We start from the raw sequence: 16,316 nt of genomic DNA, 5'->3' as shown, positions 1-16,316 counted from the left end.
ACTCTAGGGGAAAATGAATACTTTTGCTGTTAATATGCATGAAATGATTAGTGGTGCAAATTATTAATATTTTAATATATTTCAGTAATTATGAAGAACGAGTTTGAGTAAACTACTCAAAATAACCAAGTGTATTTTCCTTTATGAACTCTTTTTATTCTATACATAAAACCATCTATTGTGATATAAACTCTCAGTAAATTACTCTATGGGGAAAGAAAATTGAACTTTTCAGTAATCTCAAGGAATTTATAATCTACTTGGCTAGACAAAGATTGTTATTATGGAAAGTGATAGACTAGTAAAATGTACTATATATTAATGAAATAACGATAAATAAACAATGCAACAATATGGGAAAATAAATAATACAAAACAGTACTAAAAAAAAAAAACCAGTACTGTTGCTTTAAAAAGGGAGAGATGTGAGGGAGGGTATAGCTCAGTCGTAGAGTGCATGCTTAGCATGCAGGAGGCCCTGGGTTCAATCCCCAGTACCTCCATTAAAAATAAATAGATAAATAAATATAATTACGTCTCCTCCCAAAAAATAAAAAGGGAGAGAGATCTTTGTGAATTTTTCTATAAATTATATTTAGTAGGTATAATTTATACTTAGGTTAATAATTTGAAGTTACCTGGAAGAATCAGTTTCCCAGTGTTTAGAAAACAGTTATTGAAATACATTCTTGAGTCAATTTAGGGTATGATAGCTAAATGAATATAACTCATTACTTGATTAAAGAATGATTGAGTTAATTTTCTAAGTAAAAAATAAGTTCTTTGTGTGGTTTTATTGCTAATTAAAATCACCCAGGTGAACCAAGATTCTTAGGTTCCAGGTTGCGTCTCTAAGAGTCCTCAATCCAGTATTGGTAATTACATATTTTTCTGACTAAATGAAGATAAACGACTCAGTTTCAAGACCATGGCTTTCACCAAAGAGAGTTAAGTGAAACCCTAATCCCTGCCAGCACTAAAAATCCCCAGAATTCATCAACTCAGAAAGAAGAGGAAGGCTTTATAAGAGCTAAGTCTCTTACTGGAAATTCTATTTTTCTCATTCTTTCTCTGCCTGTTGACTTTATAAAGTGGAATATTTCTTTAACTCAGTTCTTTATGGTATTATGCATAGATTTAATCCAAAAGAAGCATAAAGTTGAACTAGGTTACTTCTGAAAACAAGCCTTTGTTTTCTTTATTTTAATCATCTTAATACATTTACATTTATAAATTAGGTTCATATATTACTTTGATTTTAAAAAGTAAATATGTCATTTTAAAAAGAGTCAGCAGAAGAGCAAGCCACTTACATAGGAGAGCAAATAAAAAGGTCCAAAAGCACGAATAAGCTTGGTGGGTTCAGGTAATTGTGGTGGGGAGAAGTGGGAAGGAGTTTGCTAGATCACAATAGATGAGGAAGAGAGTAACTGTAGTAAAAAGAGAAGCAATTAAAGAATAGGAGGGTATAAAAAGACTCCTAGGAAAGGTATTTCTTCCTCAAGGTAGCTCTCCAAAATCAGTTGACATCTGGAGATGGGTGACGATTCTCCTATCCCCATGTTCAATCCACAGTCAATGTATATCCTTCCAAACTGATTCCAGTAGACCATTTCAGAGAAAAGATTGTTTCCTCTTTGTCCTACGTCTCTCCTGTCTTAGCAAAGGATCTGAAGCACAGCAAATCCACAAAATGTAATTTGCTTTCTTTTTGTTAATTAGAGATCAAAAAGAGCCTTAGAGAAGTAGTTGCAACCCATAATTTTATAATAAAAAGGTGAAAGCAAATAGTAAGACAAATATCGCTTGGTAGAACTGGGATTATAATTTATGATTTTAGTCTCCTAATGCAGAATTGCAACCTTACTTGACAAAAAAAGTCTAAAGGGATAAAGCCAAAATATTCCTAATAAGCCAAATAGAATGTGGGAGGGTCCAAGAAATTTTAAAAAATCTTTAAGAGATAAATTTAATATTAGAATTTTTAAATAAAATAGACTTTAAAAATGGTGTTTTTGTTGTTTACTTGTTTAATCATTTTGATGATTATTAAATGAAAATCAGAGAAAGATGCATTGTTCAGTTTTCAGCTTGGATGAAATGCACATTATCTTGACCCTATAAATCTGTTTTCCCTAAATGAACCTATTATGTTTTGTGATGAAAATATTCAAGTCATCAAGAGATTAAATAAAGGAAGCATCAGCAAAGGGAGACTGGGACAGGGGTTCATTCATAGTAAATTTTCATTTTATTTGTCAGATTTTAGAAATCAGCTATTGTAATGCATATAAAGAAAAAACAAATGTTTAATTATCGTAAGCATTTAGTTTCAAAGTGTGTGCACTCTTACGTTTTTGGAATATCATCCTGTGTGTAAACATCAACCAAATGAAGAGAATAAACTTTAAAATAGTATTCTTTTTAAATGTAACTTCCAGGCTTCCAGCATGTACAATGCAGTAAAACTAATCACGCTAGCATGAGTTACATCTTAATAACTAAATATCATTTCATTTAAGTGCAATGGCATAAGGAACATGAATTTAGGTTGTAATAAGAGTAGGTTATATAAACTTTCTTCATCAAAAAAAAATTTAACATGGGTCTGAACTATGGATCAGTAAACTTCATCTTATTTAAAAGAATGTGCTTCTTATCCTAAGGCAAAAAATGCACTTTATGTTCAAGAAGCCTACATAATATTTGTTTTTGGCTCATATCCCTAAAGTACCCTTTTTCACTTCTGTTCCATTTGCTTAGTTTGCCTAAGTTGAAAAAAGTTTCCCTCTTTAACACAAGTGCTATTTTAATAACTCCCCTCAAGATTCCGGGAGAGAGAAAATCATCAGTCCAACTTCCTCTATGGCGTCTGTGGAGGAGATGAGCCTGTTAAAGTCTGCTGATTCCACACACACACGTTCACTGACAGGGATTAGAGCAAGAGAAGGAGAGGAAGACTGTCTCAACAACGTGGGAGCTGGTGGCTCTGATTCAAGCCCAGGGGCTCCTATCTTTGTCAACCACATATTGTTGAAATTAGAAATCTTTCTAGCCAGAACTTCTTTGGAGCAAAAACTACCATAGAAGTTGAACAGTAGAATCCCTCATTCATAAGTAAAAAGACTGATGGCCAGAGAAGGTGTGTTTTATATGACAAGTTTGTGAAGAGACAGCATACAATTCTGAATTTATAAAAATCTGGGCCCATTGCTCTTTCATATTATCCATCCAACCAGTTAAAATTTAAGTAGCATTTACTTATTGGGTGTCTACTTATACCATTAATTTCTTCGTTGGAAATTGACAGTGAGCCACAAAGGATCCTGCCCCTACCCTCATGGAACTTACTTTATGTGAATTATGTTGACAGATATTTGTATAGCAACTATTAAACAGAATTTTCAAAAAAAGAAACTCTTGTGTTTAATGGGCTTTAAAATGCTGTGAATATTTTTTTCCTTCAATCAGATGGTACATTAAATCACCAACAGTCAGAAATATGTTTATCCATTTTCTTCTAACCCTTAGGCTAGTTGAAAAAACAAATCTTACAATAAAATTATGCTATTATATTCCAAGTTTTAAATTTTGAAAACCTCTGTTTCTTGAAGAAGTTCAGGATTGTCTTCTAGTAAAACCACTCTTAAAACCAATATAATATTTGAATAATTGATAAAAACTTTGACACCATTGAAGTTTTTCCCCCATTGAGCGTTTGACTCCCATGCATAAAAGACAAAATGATAAGGAATGAGGAGTAACATACAAATTAAAAGCATGTCTCAATTTTATACTTCACAGATTATGGTGGTGGGCACAAATTCCCTGGCTCCACATAATGCAGATTTGGTCACTGTGAGTCAAGTGAGGAACCAAAATATCCAAACCTGCATTTTAGTTAGGCAATTTTGTCTATCAACTGTTTAAATTGCATTGAAAGAATGATCTCAGAATTGAAAGCATTGATTTTGTCATTAATTACTTTAATATTTAACTTAATTTTCCGTTTTACTTGTCCTCTAAAGATAATTACAGTGAACTAACCCTACTCTATTCCCACCCCAAACATGTAGAAACAAAGCAAAAATTCATGACTCTAAGAAATGGCTTGCTTATAGAGATGGAAGGAACAGAAACCTGAAATATCTTCCTGCTTTCCACTGACATCTCAGCCCAAAGATACTGACCTCAGTTCCCATATTGTGTGTGGCTTCATATGTTCTGCTATTGTGTCTTTTCTTAGACAATAAAACCAGGGTATTCCGAATGCTCCAAAGAAACATATTTACAGCATGCAGCCTGGATAATAACATGAGTTTGTGGATGAGACACCGTCAAAGGATGTTATTATCATGGAGAAAAATAGAGCTGATCATTATCAGAACAACTGATGCTGCTAGAAAAAAGAGCAGAAGGAGTATACAATTTTGTTTGTGTCTGTGTTTTATTTCCTGTGGATGAGCATATTATACAGAAACAAACTATTTATTTTAGGATTGCTTGGACATTCTTGGTGTTTTACTGAAATGAACAATGCAAAGCAAAAAATTCATAAATGTACCTTTAAGAAAATGATTTATATCTGTGACTATACTTAATTCTAAAGAGTACCAGATCAAGTGTTATTCCCATAACACTTTTTAAAATAATGATAACAGATGGAATTGTGGTGATCAGCATGATGCTACACCAGTGACATTATATTATTTCTCTTAATAATTTTTAAACTTCCTAGAGTATAATGCACAGTGAACAGTTATCTTTCTTAGGCTAGATGATGCACAAAATGTTTTCAACTGGTTTGTCCAATTTGGCAGTATTATCCCTACTGCAGATGTCAAGTGTGGTCTACCAAATAACAATCAATAATATTAGAAATGCTTCTTAATGATGAAGTTAGTGAAAATGTTAAGCTGGAAAATAATGGGAATCGTACTGTGGAATACTATATATATACTGTGTGAAATACAGTATATACATATATTCTATAAATTAAGGCAAAATAAATTTAACCTAGGGCAGTGGTAAGACTGAGATGAATATCCTAAGAATAGATCAATCACATATGCACAAAAATCTGAATGATAGGCTATGGGGTTTCAAATACTATTTTTTAAAATTTCCTCTTAACTATGACATTTTAAAACTCTTCACTCTTTCTGTTCTCTTTTGTTTTGAATTTCTCTTCTGTTACTGATCCTCTTGTGCCTAATTCACACTATTCATCCACATCATCATGTTCTTGGCTGACCATACCCTTTAATTAGTATCCATATTACTATGTACAGCAAATTCTAAGTCTCTAAATATTCAAAGTTTACAATAATTGCATATCTTGCAGTTGTACGTTTTCCAAAAACGGTTATTTTGCTCTAAACACCATTTTTAAAATACTGCCATCAGTATGTTTTTGTGTGCTAAGAGTGACAATTCATGATAATTTCTCTAATAAAGCCCCCCAAAGCTCAGTGCCTTTAAACAATGTCTATTTGATTTCATAGTTTAATGAAGGTCAAATGACTCTCTTGGGCATGTCCTCCATTCCTTTTTGCAGATATTACATTTCATCTCTCTTCTTGTACACAGAATGCTCTCACTTTTGCCCCAAGAGTGGCAACACAAAATTTCATCATCCAATCTCCAGAGATCAAATCCAGAATCTCCAGTTTATCTACCATTTTTCCCATTAAGTCCAGATAGTTCTTTCCAGAAAAGTGACCTATGAATAATTATAGGTAAATTATTGCACGTATGTGCATGTGCATGCACATATTCATGCACACACAACACACATACACGCACACCCTAAATATACAAGAATGTAACAGGGGGAAAAGTAATTGGAATAAACTCCTACTTGGAAAGGGAAAGAATGAAAGGCATGCAAAGTGTATGGTTCACCTGGTTGTTGAAATCCACAGAATCTATATAATGATACAAGCAGCCAGGCTTCTTCCATTGTATGGTTTTTGTCATATCACACTTCTTTGAATTCATCCCAGAGGACTGAGGCCAATAGACTATGCAAGACAAGAGAGGACATTTCAAAAACAAGTTTAAAATATTGTATTCCTGTGGCCAAAACAAAGTCACACTTAGCAGCAAGCGGTAACTGGTAATATATTCCTCTTGTATGACTGGTGGAAAAATGAATTGGCTTGAGGAAAATAAAAGTATATCTGCCACACCAGAATGGCTTATGTTTCTTCTCCCAGGACTCTGCAATTCTGCTCTTTTAAAATCTGAAATCAACATATTTTTCCATCTATGCTCTGCCTCCTTCATCAAAATGAAAATGGTATCTTTAATATAAATCTTTATTGCTGGAGTAATAACTTCATGATTGAATCTAAACTGCAATTAATCCTGCCTTAAACAGTGACAAAAAAAAAAATCATGCTTTTTGTGTAACATCATCAGTATCTTCTCTGACTCCAGTGGCAAAGGGGATTTTATAGCTTGGAATTTATCTGCCCTTATTTGGAAAACAGCAGAACTGGTTAGACACACATTTCTTACCTGAGTGCTATTAGCCAGAGTTCAAATTATCTAGAGTTATATTTGAATAAAACATTAGTTTGGCCTTTTGGGTGAGATAAATATGCTCTTCCTACTCCATATGCATATTTTTCACCCAGTGTTGAATGCATTGGTTATGAAAAATTTGGCACAAACCAATTCCTCCCTTGTAATATTTATTTGTGTTAAAAGATAAACTGAGCCATATTAGAATCTTTAAGAGTTTACTTAATTAAATAAACTCTAATCCTGCAGTGACAAATCCAAAGGGATTAGCAGCACCATGCTAACAGGAGTTATGGGAAACGCTTTCATCCTGTAGACCCGGAAGCAAAGGGAGGACACTGATTACCTGCAGCTTAAGTGATTGCCTTGCTTGGGAAAGTGCAGCCTGCTGTTTGTGATTGGTTGTTCTTAAATTTTGTTTTCTGGGATATGAACGCATTTACAGAATTGACTCTGGCTTATGTTTTGGTTTGCATAATTAAGTAGGCTGCCAAGGCCTCAGAGCCACCTCAGTCTAATGGCCTCTTGTTTAATTGCTTTAACATGTGCAAGGATCTAGGCACAATATTAACAATAACAAAAACTAGATGAACTCTTAATATTTTTAAGTTTACTTGCATTGATCACATGTTTTTGTATTGTATCTAAGTCATTTAGATAACCGTGATACCCTATAAAATATATGTTCTTCTTTGTTGAAAAGTAAAAAATGAGTATCTGTAATCTACTGAACCAGCAATAATTTCTTCCCAAGCAACAGACCAGAGATCATTACTTGATGACATTCAATTATATGGATTGCCTAGCACAGACTCTTCTGACATGAGCAGGAGTCCCATCTTTGAAGTAGGAAGTAAGCATAAGGATTATTAGGTGTTTTAAACACAACAATAATAACAAGTCATTTTTATACCTAATTTGAGGTTATAATCTTGGAGAATGCAATGGTGAAATTAAGCTCTGTTCTGATATTCTGAACATAGAATCACAACAGATCTTAATCCTATGCTGAAATTCTCCATGGTGCTTTGAATTGAAACACTTTGTATTTTCCAAAAACACTTAATTAAAAATAAACTTCTAAATGATATTTAGATAGCTAAATGATATCAAAGATAATATGAAAATTAAACCTACTTCTTTATTTGTGTTCAAGTCATCTGAGCATAGTTTAAAATTCTCATCTGATGTCCAACAGACAACCTCAACCAATTCTGAATAAGTCTCATTCTGAACAAATATAAACTCTGGTAATAGCATGAGACAAATCTATTGTCTTAACCCACCATTTGGATAGTATGGCTTTGAAATTACTATATGCCTTCAAAAATAGATCTCCTAAGATACTTATATGCTTTTTACTTAGGAGAGTTTACGATTTTATTTGAAAGAAATCAAGTCAATAATTAGCCTTATTAATTTTCCTACATATTTATTTAGTCTCTAGAAATTATAGTATTAGAAAATTTGGCATTCAAAATCCATGAATTTCAAGAAATAGAAACTACATTAGGCACAGGAAGAGAGTCTGTCAGGAAAATTCAAAGTTGCAAGACCAAGGAAGGTGGCACATTTTCTTTTGCACACGCAGGTTCCTTTTTTCTTCTCCTCTCTTTGCTCATAAAGGAACTTTTTCTACTTCACAGTACACATTGTACACAAAAAGTGACCCAAACCGTGGCTTATACCTCAAATTCTATTTATGCAATTCTAGCTAACTAGAACAGCTAGAAGGGGGATTTAACAAGAAGTGGGTTTTAAATAACATTTGTACAAAAAAAATTAAAAAGAACAAAAACAAAGTCACTTTATTTTTCCATAGAAAGCTTGATGCTCATTGTCAAAAGCAAATCTAATTTTAATCTTCAACTCTTCTTCCTCATAATACAAACTGTAGTTAAAGACTGCATAGGTTTATTTATAGCTATATATACGCAGTCTTACATAGAAGCACATATACATGTCAGTTTTATTAGTTCTAATCAAGAAGAGCTTTGAAGCAATTTTCCTGGAGTGAGAAATAGAAAGTTTAGTTGGAATTAAAATTAAATAAAAGAAATGGATTAAATCTATTCTGGGCAATTTTTAGAAGCAGTTTATGTATTTTATTGAAAAATGTCACATCATAGCTCAACAGATTGTTTTGTGGTAATCTACCATATTTTTTCAACAGAGGTACTGGTTTCAAAAAATTACTGCTCCATTTAAATGCTAATGTAGATACTGCTATGGAGGTCTCTTAAAGATTATGGGTTCTGAATACTCTAGTTATAGAACATTTGGCCTTTATAGATAAAGTTTCTTTACTTCAGCTAAAAAGCTGTATCTATAAAAGGAAAATGACTTTGTCACTCCATTGGTTCCTAATATTATTTAATATTTATTAAGATTCAACAGGACACTAAGCATTTATAAAGAATAGAATAATATTTACTTTAATTAACCTAGTATCTGTAGTCTCTGAAGGGAGATAGATATATGGTACACAAGCTTATATATTGCTTTTCTGGCTATAGATAGGATTCAGAATCACAGTAGCTCAGGTCTGTCATCTTTTGTTTATTATTATGGAATTAGAGAAAACACTCAGTTTCCCTAAGTCCATAAGAGTAAGCACCTTAAACTATAGACAGATACATCTTTGAAATAGCCCTTACTGCTTGCGTAGTTTTGTTTTTTTCTAATTTTTATTTTGATGTTTATTGTGCTTAAACAGTGTTGATATCCAGAATGATCAAAAAGCAATACATATATTTATGGCTCATGTTAAGATACTGTAATTTTTCTGTAATATATTGAATCACCAACTGTTGGAGCCTTATGAGATTTCTAAGGTACACTCATTCACTTTGCCAAAAGAAAATGTATGGCTTAAAGAACTTAAGAGCTATTGACAATCCAGTGCTGTTATCAACCTGTCAGTTATGAGGACAGACAGACAAGTGAGCTTCCTTTATTATTGAAATATTTCTCAAAGTTATACGGTAAATAGTTCATTGAATTTCAGGGTTAAATGCCACTATTTTAATGTTAATTATACACAAATACACACAGACCAAAGGCTAGGCATAAATTCCTACTCAATATTTCTAATCAAATAATGGGAGAATGGGAATGACTCTTCAATACTGCCATATGCCAAGAAATGACTCAACACTCTCCTAACAGTCTTCTCTTTGAATTACTATTAAATTGGTGCAATGAAACATGATACCATTTGGCCTCCACATGACAGGAAAGGATTATTTGTCTATTAAGTTTCCCTCTGTTCTTTTCCTATCAAGTTGTGATACATCCAGTGGAGCTACTTGGTATCCAAAGGCAAATACGGAGACTGAAACCACCTATTGTACTTGGTGAAGATGATGATGATGATGATGAATGTGGTGGTGGGAATGATGATCATTAGTAACATTATCATGGAAATGATCATGTTATATAACATTGGTCTAGGACCTCCGATATGCTAAGCATTGTTCTTACCACTTTAAATGTATTATTTATCACAATAGTTCTATGAAGTAGCTACTATGGTTATCCTCTTTTTTAGATAAGAAAACTCATATATAGAGAGATAAAGTACCTATATTCAAACCATGCACATTATACATAAAATCCTAGCTCATCCCATTTATAGAGATACATGCACATTTATTAATACTCATTAATATATGATGTATATTTGTATACTTATGTATTTATACATATTTCATATGTTTATTCTAAAGAATTTACAGTTAACTTGAACATCTCAAAAACTGAGTTACTGAATTTCATTTTGAGATCTCCATTTTTATATCACCAATAGAAGGCATCTGTGTATACTATCCTAAAGTGATTACTCTTAAGATGATTCTCATAAACTGTCTTTAAAGGTTATAGGTGAGAGTGTTCCATTTAATATAAAGTAATACAGCTGACTTAATTTCCTTATGCAAAGTAAGAAACAAAGATCACCGTGCAATTTCCAGTAATTTACACTTTCAGTCATTTTCCTTCTTAGAAAATTTTACATTCACATTTTAAGATATTTTGGCTTAGCTCAGTGACTCAATTATTCATTTCACAATGTTAGAAAAAAAATTAGTGGTCCAAAAGTCATATAAAAGTATATATTGATAATGAGCTGACTGTAAAAGTCAGATTAGATTAAAATGGGAGGTTATTGGAAATTTCCTAAGTTTTATAGTTAAAGTGAGTTGCACTTACTTTATCCTCAGTGTAGTCTGAAAAGAGAATTTGATATATAAAGAATATTATTTATTTGGATTCGAGTGATTCTTTTAGATGCAACATAGATACTTAGGTATTTCAGGCTGTTCAAAGAGACAAGCTCAATAGTTCAATACAATCATCTTCTTTTCCTTTCTCCCCAGTGGGTATATATGCTCCCTCTACATCATATAGTTCTTATTATGGACTGAATGTTTGTGTCCCTCTCAAATTTATATGTTGAAGCTCTAACCCCTGGTTTGGCTATATTTGGAGTTGGGGCCTTTAAGGAAGTAAGCTTAAATGAGATCACGAGGGTGGGTCCCTGACCTGATAAAATTAGTGTCCTTTAAAGAAAAAATACCAGAGGGCTCCCCACTCCTCTCTGTCTCTCTCTCTCTTTCACTTTTTCCCTGAGTGCCTAAAATAGAAATTGTGTGAGAAAACAGTGAGAGAGAGTAGCTACCCCCAAGACAGAAGGAATGTTCTCACCAGAAATTGGCCATGCTGGCACCTTGATCTTGGACTTCCAGCTTCCAGAACTATGAGGAAATAAATTCCTGTTTAAGCTGTCTAGTCTGTAACATTTTGTTGTCTCAGCCTGGGCAGACCAATGCAGTTCCTAAATATGATTTTCCCTTGTTTCTTTTCATATCACTGCACAGTAAGGTATTTTGATACTAAAATTATTGGGACAGTGTAATACCTTGGATTGTATTTACATCTGTCTTTTTATTTCATTTTAGCTCCCAGAGTTGTTACATTTGACCTCAGCTTAGTATTCAGGGACTATAGGCATTGACTGCAGACTGTGAGAGTTAATACCTCCTTAGAAGAGGTCATCAAAGAGATGTGACTGCCGGTTGACCTGCAGCTGGCTCGGGCAATTGGAGGCTCCCCAGTCCCTCCCCTGTCCCTGGAATGTGTTCTCTCCTTGCCTTCCCTGATCTCAGAAGCTGTTCCAAGGATACAACCTTAAGATAGAAATGTGGTATGAGGCTCTCTGGACTAGGTATGTGGTTGAACCTGGTTAAGGTCTCCTGTGTATGTGACTGAACCCAATTAATCGTAATTTTTAAGATTCTGATGGGCAGCTCTGGAAATCTGCTCATCTTGCAGCTGCTCAATACAAGCCTCATCAGTAAATTCCCTTGCTTATTAGAATTACCATCTGCTAATCTGGAGTGTTCTGCCTCTCCCTCCCGTGTCTCTCTGCCCTCCATGTAGGGGACCACTTTCAGAGTACACGTAGGGAAGCTCCTGAGGAGGTTCCCATGAACCAGCATACATGGAGGCGGATATCTTTCTTTGTAAATCCTCGACTTATTTTTGTAATTGTTTAATCAAATCTTATCTAAGTCTAATGTGAGAAGTCAGCTAATTAATACTTAACTGTCCCTTCAAAGCTTTGTAACAGAAAAATAGAAATGAGAGGTTTTTATTTCCAGGTTTAGATTGGGGTGAGGTATGCTGAAAATCATTGGGTTATCTTTTCACACAAATCACATACTTGAAAAAGTATCTTGGAACTGATTAGGTAGTAAGGTATTTCTAAACTCAGTTACACATTCACCTCTTCAGCTCCACTTCAGATTTTATAATTGCATGCGGTCAACAAAGAACTTAAAGCCGATCCAGTCTGGCAAGGCCAGCATGAAGCTTACCTACTATTGGTTGTGAAACTGAATGTTTAGACATTCAATCAAATAGTTGTTTTATATTGTTACCTTTTAAGTAACAGCTTCTAAAAATATTTTCTACTTCTGAAATAATCTCATTTAAATATGTGGGAAGTAGATCTTTTACTAAGGCATTGGCAAATCTTAAGCAACCTGAGTAATCTTGATAATCTATGTGAACAATCTTCTTTGAGAATACTTTTTAGAGAGATTACAATATTGGAAAAGCTTCCAAAGAGGTCATTAAATTCTTAACCTACACTAGACAGAAAGGTGAAATAAGATTTCAGTATGCTGACTGGAGAATTCTAGGCTGCTAATGCCAGTGCTATAGCTGTGGCATTATATGAGACCTTATTATCTTTATTCACTGTTATACTATAATTGATACTGCTGCACCATTAGGAGAGTAAGGATTAATTACACAGGCTATACATATGCTTTGTAAATAAACTATCACTTATTTATAAGTGTAGTTAATGTGATATTGATTTCCCCAGCTCATTGTGCAATCAGTGTCAAATCCTGACATTAGTCAGGTAAAGAAACTTTTTCTCAAGGATGCAACCTGAATTAGTGAATGGCTTAATATTTTCTTATTTTGTACAAAATGACTTTTACAAAGTTTGAAGGATTATAATTTAGATTAAGCTGTTTTAATGGATTCTGGAGATGGAATTTTTTTTCATCTTTGGTTGAGGTTCTCTCTGAAAGTATCTGCCTCTGGAGAAATTAGATTCCATTAGCTGTCTGATTCATTTAACCTGAAATTCTCAGAAAACAAACACACTGGCCATCACCAGAGGCTTTATATTTGAGCAGACTGCTTTGGTCTTATAAGCCTGTGGGCTTTTTTTTTTTCATCTACTCAGTGTGCTTAGGTAAATGGTATCTGACTGTTTACCCTGTGCCTTAGAAAGACTGTAAAAAGTGCTTACGCTTTGTGGAACTTAGCCAAATTAAAGAAATAAAGTTTCCATGGAAGTACAGCTGACTGCAGTTAGTTCTGTTCTCCACTACATCTGTGTTTTCTAACTTGTTCTCCATTCTAAATATGCCTTTCTTCTCTGAAATACCTATCTCCTTTATGCATAGTGATTTAGTGGTAGTTTATTTTATCTGCCTGCCAAAATCTACAGAGAAAGGGAACATGTTGTCATTCCAACTTGCATAGGCAAGTTTTGAGATTTTGCAACTATGGTTGTGTGTATGTTAAACACTCCCCTGCCTTCTCCTGCATGTGCATATGGAAATAGCATGCTTTATTCAGCCCCCCGAATAATTCAACTTCGGGGTAGAAAAAGACATATGCTGAATCGGTATTAGCAACTTGAACGTGTATTTACTGACTTTTAAGTGAAGTCATTCTAAAAGTCAAGAAAACACCAGAGATTCTCAGAACTGTATGTTCAGGCTTGGTGAAAAATGTTCCAGGTCCTTCTCTTGGTTCCTTCTGCTTTCTGCTCCAAGTTGAGTGCAAAGAATGTAAAAAAGCCAGCATTCTGCTAAAAAGTAATTACCTTCGTGAAAATAACTTATGGAATAGATCTAAATTGACCTATATGTTTATTTATGTGGTGTGAATTTTTACTAAAATTATACTTTTAAACGGACTAAAAGTTTATCAATCCTGAAAATAACTGGTTTTGTCACTTGCAAAGTTTCTCTTCATTAGCCACTCCCTCTAATATGTACACTACATAACCTGAGAAGATACACAGTAGATGGTGAGAGATCTTTACACCAAGGGGGGAAAAATAAAGAAAAACAATTATACCCGTATTGTTTTCTTCATTGTATAACCTTTTATGAGGTTCTTTAAAATTACTACAAAATATAAAACTAAGAGTGGGCTAAAACCTAAGAACCACAAAGTCAAGTTCATGATGTAAGAATCTGTTTTAGTTCAGGGTACTTGAGTTAGGAGGGTAAATTAAAACCGAGTGTGGAGTTAAGGGCTCTAAGCAAAAGCAAGGTGTTGCCTCCCTAAGGATCTTATTTCATAAAAAACTCCTAAGACCATTGGGAAGACTGATTCCTTGTATGAAATTCACCAGTGGACATTATTGACCTGACTTGGTAGTTACTGTGGAAATTCCAACAACTTACATGAGGTGTCTCATTAGAGAAATTTATCTTCTCTGATAGCCACATAGTATTGTGATCATAAAATAATGGGGTAAAAAAGAGTCTGTTTTCATATACTTGGTAGTGAATTCTTTATAAACATCTCCCTATTCTGTGATAATGCAAATACGAAATAAAACAAAAACTCAGATTTTGGGGAGATGGTTTTTGCTCATGCTTTATTGATTACTGTTTTATGAAAATTGGCCAAACTGAAACTCTTTGGATTTCAGTTTCATATTCTATAAAGTAGAAATTAAAAGAGTCCCTGTTTTTCTTTGTATTTCACAGGAATTTTCTAAGTACTCAGTGTTTTTAAAGTGTGTGCGTGTGTGTGTGTGTGTGTGAAGTAAAGCATTTTGAAAAACATAAACATCTGAATGTTAGATAAAAGAAATAAAAAATTAGCCCAAAAGGATTATTTGTGCACTTTTCTTTGTATAGGAGGATCATTTCAATTTTACCCCCTAAATATTTTTATTTTATATAGTACTGTATATTTATTTTTCAAGCCCAAGTCAGTCAAATTGAATGCAATTTTATTGAATACTTATAGCATGTGGGTACTGGACTAGGCTGGACTTTTAAAAAATTTAATTTCTGCACTTATGCTGTAGTTATGCTTTTTATTTTGATGGAAATAAGATTCTCCTTTTGAAACTTTAACACTGGTATTTTGATCACATCAGGCATTTTGCTTCTTTTCTATCACACAGATACTTGCTTTAGAAATGTGGTTGTCTCTCACCTCCCAGAGCTGTATACTCCACTTGATCAATCATTTCAGGTCACTACAATTTTAAACACAGGGGGCCTTTACAAATCCATTCATGGGAGGTATGTTTCTAGAAATAGATGTTATCCTTCCTTTTGAACTTGGAAGCATGGGGAATATCCTCCTTCATTCTCCTCCCAGAATCTCAACTAGGTTTAGAGATTGTGGAATTAATAGAAGGTATTTGCAGTATAAGTAACATTTTTGAGACTGACTGTCCGTGTCTTTTTAATTAAATCTTAGGAAAGTTGGATTCTTTTCCTTCTTAAAAAGATGGATAACTGGTATCAAAATTATAAGTAAGTTGCTTTTAAAATATTTTCAAATAGCCTGCTCTGATTGATAATATTAAAAGACACTCTGTAGCTATCCTGAGGGTAGATTGTGTATATCATCATTAAAACTAAGACCGCTATAAATAAATATTGCCTCATATAGCTAAGTTCAGAAATGTATGTAATTTGGGGGGTAGTCATCCCCTGGAGTATAGGGGTTTAACATGGCAATTCTGATATATACTGAAATCAAGTTTGAAAAAAATAATTCGTTCATAGAGGATGTGATCATAAGAAATGCTAAGATACGCATTTAATAAATGGTTACTATGTTTCCTGTACTGTGTTTCATATGTGATGTATTATATAATTTCAGTATTATATAAAATAGATTTTATTTTATAGCGCCTGTTAAACTCCTATTTTTAAAGACTTTGAGGTATTCAGTGGCTAGTTGGGATTTCCACAGTGAGAAAGATGTAGACCCAGGATTCAAAGTGAGGAAGAAATTTTGCTCTCACCCACTTACCTACAGCTTCCTCATGCCTGAAGCCTGTCCTATTTCCTTTATACCTCATCCTAGTCAAGTAGACATACAATGATAAATAAACTGAATAAATTGACTTTCTTTAAAGATTTTAGCTTCTCTCAGAATATTTCATGTAGCATGGCAGGATAAGGTCTGTGTCTTTAGGACTGGATCTTAAGTGAGTATCTGTA

Source organism: Camelus dromedarius, chromosome 3, assembly GCF_036321535.1.
Source record: "Camelus dromedarius isolate mCamDro1 chromosome 3, mCamDro1.pat, whole genome shotgun sequence".
In the NCBI taxonomy this organism is placed as follows: domain Eukaryota; kingdom Metazoa; phylum Chordata; class Mammalia; order Artiodactyla; family Camelidae; genus Camelus; species Camelus dromedarius.
The sequence above is the reverse complement of the archived record's forward strand: the minus strand, read 5'-3'. Positions refer to the sequence as shown.